The sequence below is a fragment of the Ctenopharyngodon idella genome, chromosome 24 (genome assembly GCF_019924925.1).
Source record: "Ctenopharyngodon idella isolate HZGC_01 chromosome 24, HZGC01, whole genome shotgun sequence".
NCBI classification, from domain to species: domain Eukaryota; kingdom Metazoa; phylum Chordata; class Actinopteri; order Cypriniformes; family Xenocyprididae; genus Ctenopharyngodon; species Ctenopharyngodon idella.
In genome coordinates, this window is record NC_067243.1 from 25,231,574 (window position 1) to 25,237,714 (window position 6,141).

The 6,141-nt window shown below is 37.2% G+C and overlaps 1 long non-coding RNA gene across 1 annotated transcript; it reads left to right on the forward strand.

The window, feature by feature from the left end:
* The first annotated feature begins 833 nt into the window (after positions 1–833).
* On the forward strand, positions 834–5,572 carry LOC127507109 (uncharacterized). The gene is made up of 8 exons (XR_007928234.1): positions 834–1,901; positions 1,987–2,040; positions 2,415–2,471; positions 2,587–2,792; positions 2,921–3,020; positions 3,331–3,664; positions 4,255–4,402; positions 4,704–5,572. It is a non-coding gene; the product is annotated as an uncharacterized LOC127507109 (long non-coding RNA).
* The last annotated feature ends 569 nt before the right edge of the window (positions 5,573–6,141 follow it).

The following is a 6,141-nucleotide window of genomic DNA, read 5'->3' on the forward strand; positions in this document are numbered from 1 at the left end:
CAACATTTATTCCTCTGTACCAGAACTTTTGATTCCAGGGTTCTTTGGACCCCCTAAAAGCAGGGGTCGGGAACCTTTTTTGACCAAAGAGCCAATTTTTCATTTTTTGTTAATGAATTTTTCTAAAAGAGCCAAAGTAGGAAAATAATGTAGTGTAATATTATTAATTTTTTTTTAAGTTTTTTTTTTTTTTTTTTTTTTAATAACGTTTTAATAATAGTAACTTTATTAAGTCCGTATACAAATAAAATACAAAAATATGCAACAAACAATAAATAAGTTGCAATATACAATAAATTGTGCTGGGCATATGAGGTTGATTTACCACCTGAGGAGCATAAATTCTCTTCAGAGTTCTGGGAGAGAGAGAGAGAGAGAGAGAGAGAGAGAGAGAAACAAGTGAAGAACAACGCCCACGCACAGTGATTACATCGACTGCATTTATGTGAATACTCACCAATGCGGGCATTTTGACAGTGTGTGTATTTGACCGTTTAGACGCGCAACCGAAGACCAAGGCTACTATGCTCGTCCATGTTCCACTCGGAGCGAGCGCACAGAAACTTCCTGTCAGAAGCGGATTCAGTTCTCTTTCGCAGCTTTGCCTTTCCTTTTTAATATCAAGCACGTCCCTCTCTTTACTTTCTCATTCATTCATGTTTCTTTATTAATAACGCCAACAGTCGCGCCCACTGAAAGCTGCGCAGATTATCATACAGACAACACATTTTAGGACATAAAGGTCTATGCGGCAAAAGCGAAAGTAACCGGTGAAATGTTTCGAAATGTCTCTTGGCACAGCAGAGCACCGGTTTCAATAAAAGGTAATTTTTCAGTCCAGTCACTATTTTACATACTTTTCGATTTTCGCTGCTGTTCAAAAATGTTTTCTTTTCGCCGTTACCACGAAAAAGCTGCATAGCCGCTTGAATCTGAGAGCAGGAGCTCTAGGTTACCATAGAAACATAAGTGGTTTGTTGTTAATTGCTGTCGTGACACTCGCGATGTCGCGAACATCACTGAACACGCACTTTAGCGGTTACAAAGGGTGAGAGACCTGGCGAGCCACATGATTTTTGTCAAAGAGCCAGGTGTGGCTCACGAGCCATAGGTTCCCGACCACTGCCCTAAAAGCATAATATCCACCTGTTTCCGCGGGGCGCTACTGTAAAAAAGAACGTGGGTACAACTTCCGGTGAGGCGGCGGAAGTGTGGAATTATATTTGTCTCAAAAAAAATGAACGTAACTTTATAAAACTGAACGTAACTTTTTTAGAAACTATCGAAAATATGCCATTACAAAAGAAGAAAAACACAATGAAAATGAAAAAAATGAACTCAGTCGCACCAATTTAACAGGCTCTTCAAATATTCTTCATTCTTTGTTAATGTTTTTTTAAGATTTGTTTTCGCAAATCGTGGATTCGGAATTCATTGCCACAGATTTCGCTTACGCTTCGAAGCTTTCGCTTCACTTCGTTTGCTGTTTTGGCACAAATCTCTCGTGGGGGCGGGCTTAACAGTAATCTACTCTCGTTGGATAGTGAGCTTTTGATGAACAGGTGCTCTCTGACCTGGAAGTACAGACGTCACTCAGTGGCGCGCATATTGGAAAGCTCTCGCGGTGATTTGTGTGCTTTGTATTACTAAATATGTAAATAATATTAAAACTAATCACAATTAGAAGTGCAACTGGAGGGGGGAAAACAATGTTGTACATTGTTCCATTACAAGATGAGTTTGACCTGTCACCTCTACCATCTGATGCCCAGGAGTTTTCTCAAATGCCTAAAGCAGAATGTAAGAAATGCTCCAAATCTATGCCACTACAGATTCTTGCTCTGCACGTAAAGGGATGCAACACTGCTGAATATGAGACGCTTTCTGATTCAGAACCAGAGGTAAGATAAATTGTTTTAATAAACCTCATGAGTATTCTGTAAGATTCATGTGGAAATGTATGTTAAATGTTTTGTCTATTTCTAGCTGACTAATCTACCTCCTGATTCACCTGATTTACCTCCTGTTACTGAAGAAAAGGTAATTACCTTGTTGCTTGGGCTGACATTATTCTGACTTCTTTTAATCTGTATTTTACATCATTACTTGCTTTTTAGTCACCAGAGGCAAAGTGTCCTGTTTGTCAGCAAAGTTTTCCTGTGAAGGAATTGGAGCTCCATGCAAGTTTTTGTGGTGATTTAGATAGGTAATGGTAATACTATGAACAGAATCAACAATGTAATTCTGTGGTGCATTATGTGGCATGATTCTAAACATTGCATTTCAAAGTTATGTTTACATGGCAGCTGACATTTTGTGCAAATGAGTCACTTATTGATCACTAAAGCAAATATGTTTTGTTTAAATAACGATTATGGTTTAAATTTTCACTTGTACATGAATTTTCTCTTTAGTCCAGTTGGCCTTCTAAGCCCTGATATAATGGAGCCACAAAAAGAAGAAATGTCATGGTATATTACTTAAGAAAAGTATCAACAATATTCTTACTTAATAATGTACTTGTAAAACTTAACAGGTATATCATAATACTGTCTAAAACACTCCATTTTAATCACAATTTGACAGTGAAGAGGATGTACTGCGATGGCTTGCTGCTCAAGTTGACACCTCCAAAGAATTCAGTATCTGTGTGTCTAGAATGAACCTCTTAGAAAGAGGTATGTCACTGTGGAAGCGACAAAAGCTTAGCTCCCCAATCCACACTTTAAAGATGACATTCATGGGAGAGGCTGGAGTCAACACAGGCACTCTCTGTAAAGAATTCCTGAGAGGTGAGGATTTTTGCATCTGATACCCTTGACCACAAAACCTTTGCAGTGTTAATTCATTTGTCCTGCTCATATTGTTTGCTGTCTCCATATTGGAATGTTGCTAAATTATTTCTTTTTTTAAACTATAGAAATGATTAGTAGCATAGAGACACGGCTCTTTGAAGGAGAAGATGGTCAAGGAAAAATGCCTAAGTACTCATTAAATGACCTTGACAATGGCCTGTTTCGGTAAGTGTCATTAAAGAATTGAAGTCATTAAAGAAATAGTTCATCGAACATGGTTTAGATTAGACTTACAAGAGGAGTTTATAAAAACAGAAAATTCTTTAAAAACAGAAAATTAAGTAAATGCCTTTTTCTGTAGAAAACAAAGGTATTATTTGAACATTATTATAGAAGTATTATTATTTTTTTTTTATTTTTTTTTTTTTGGCGAATAATCTAACTAAGAGCAAATGCCTTTTGAACATGAGTTTTAAATGTACTTGCTGACTGTAGAAGTTGTATTTCATGATTTTTTTCTGTCCTTGTTATATAGAGTTGCTGGGGAAATATTTGCCTTAAGTCTCACACAAGGTGGTCCAGCTCCACGATTTCTACAGGAGTGGTGTTACAATTACCTATTAAGTGGAAACCTTGAAAACATCATGATGGATAATGTTAATGACATGGAATTTTCACCACTGATAAAAATGGCATATCTGAAAACAATTTGTAATTATGTAGTTTTCTATTGCCATGCACCTTTTATGAATGTTTCAAGAAAATCTAAAATTCTTTCTAGATCAAGGAGACTTCAGACCTGTCGAATTACTGTGAGCAAATTACGAGCTGTGCCCTATAAATGACCAAAACAAGGAGAATATAAAGAGGTATCTTTATGCATTTCTTAAAGGGACAGTTCATCCAAAAATGAAAATTTGATGTTTATCTGCTTACCCCCAGGGCATCCAAGATGTAGGTGACTTTGTTTCTATAGTAGAACACAAATGATGATTTTTAACTCCAACCGTTGTGGTCTGTCAGTCATATAATGCTTGTCAATGGGAACACAATCTATAAGAGTCAAAAAAAACATGCACAGACAAATCCAAATTAAACCCTGCGGCTCGTGACGACACATTAATGTCCTAAGACACGAAACGATCGGTTTGTGCGAGAAACCGAACAGTATTTATATCATTTTTTACCTCTAAAACACCACTATGTCCAACTGCCTTGAGCATCCGGTGTGTGTGGTCTGAACCAAATGAAAATTTGATGTTTATCTGCTTACCCCCAGGGCATCAAAGATGTAGGTGACTTTGTTTCTTAAGTTACCTACATCTTTGATGCCCTGGGGGTAAGCAGATAAACATCAAATTTTCATTTTTGGGTGAACTATCCCTTTAAATCTATTTTCCAAACAATGTAAGTAATAATAATTAGATTGTAAAACAGTGTTTGTTTCTGTTCTATAAAGGGCAATTGCAATGCATGCCACTGCTCGAAGAACTCTTATGCTTCAGCAGCTCCGTGAGGGCCTCCAACTTTACCGTCTAGTGGACATCATGGAGAAGAACAAAGAAGTGTGCCGTGGTCTCTTTGTTTTTGAAGGTGGCAATGATCAGGTAAGGTGCATCAACTTAGGGTTACAATGCTTTTGGGAATCACAGCCCTGCACATTTTGTATGTCTTTTTTTTTTAATGCACCTGATTCAGGTCATCAGCTTATGAGACAGCTCCATGAACTAAACAGTGTATGTCAGATAAAAGAGACGTACAAAATGTGCAGAGCAGTGGGTCCCCAGAACTAAAATTGAGAACCACTGTGTTAGAGAAACTCTTTTCAACTCCTATTTTTGAATGCTGCATACAGAATTTTCTTTAGATGATATTTGGCTTTATTTTCTCTCTGGAATGTTTTTCCAGGTGGACTCTCATTACATTGTGTCACATCTTGACCCACAAATGAGTGAGAGTGGCACTCTAAAGCACAGCAAAGAAATGCAAATCTTGAATAACTTCAAGGATTTCCTAATGGAACTTGAAGGTAAGTTTGTGGTTACTCAAATGTTTAGGCAATGTCTATTTGTAGATACTTTAAATACATTTATGTATGTTTACTGCCCTAGATGGAGATTCTGAGGATGAGGAGGCACTTTCTGTGTCAAAAGTAATGCAGTGGCTGTCTGGTCAAGCACACAGACATCTGCTTCTTTCAGAGAGGCAAGCTTTTAAAATCACTGTTCTGTTTGACCATACATGCATGGAATGTATGCCAGACCACAGAATTTGCTACCCTGTTGTCAGTGCATGCACCCAGACAATCACATTTCCCACTGCACATTTAACAAGTTTAAATGAATTAAAAAAAAAAAACATGAAAATTGCAGTGCAACAGGGAGCTTACTTTTACAGGGTTTACAACAGATTTGTTAATACACTCTTACGTCCTTTTAATTGTTTAATTTGTAAGTTTTTTAATGTTAGAAGTCAAATGTTAGTAAAGCACAGTCTTTGAATAATATCAAGTGACTGGACATAGAGCTCTCTGTAGTTCAGTGATGATGTCAGGGGATCAATTAATCCCTGCAGAACAGCAAGGCTCTGTTCAGATAAAGGGCATTGGATCTCTGGAACCACCACACCATCTTCTGGGTCAGTATCAGAAGTTTGCTGTTGACACAGTTGCTCGATTATCTGCAAAATCAAAGAAACATTAAGTAGGTCAAAATGCCAACTGTTTTGAAATATTGTCAATGACTTGTATCCATGTTGTTATAAACTCATGTAACTTTGCTCATGTTCAAATCTATTATTAAGACGTGTTTTAAATTACACAAATCACAAGTGGTCAAGTAAGGCACATTTACAAAGGGGTCTGCTACCATGCTCCTGAAGAGCTATTATTGTAACAAAGACATTAAGCAAAATGTGAAAAACAGAGCTAAATATTATGCCAAATACCTTAAGATCCACACACACACACAAAAAAAATTCACACAGGTTTTTAATGAAATAAGGGTGAGGAAATTAAGAATTATACAGATTATATACAGATAACATTAAATATATGATTAAAGAATACCTCTACATCTGGATCAGCTACTGGAGTCTGCAGCATTCCGATGTGCCAAAGCTGATTTGGTGTAAGATTTGCCTCTGTTCTGATAGGGTGGTTGTTCCAGCTCCCAATGAAGCACTTCAGGTCCAATTTGAGGCGTGGAAGAATTGTGTAATGGACACAAAAGAGGTGTAGTTGATTTGACAGATCATCTTCTACCATTGCATGCAGGGTTTCGTAGTATTTTGATGTGACGGCTGACCATACATCACACCACAGGCGCTCAATTCTTTAAAAAAAAAA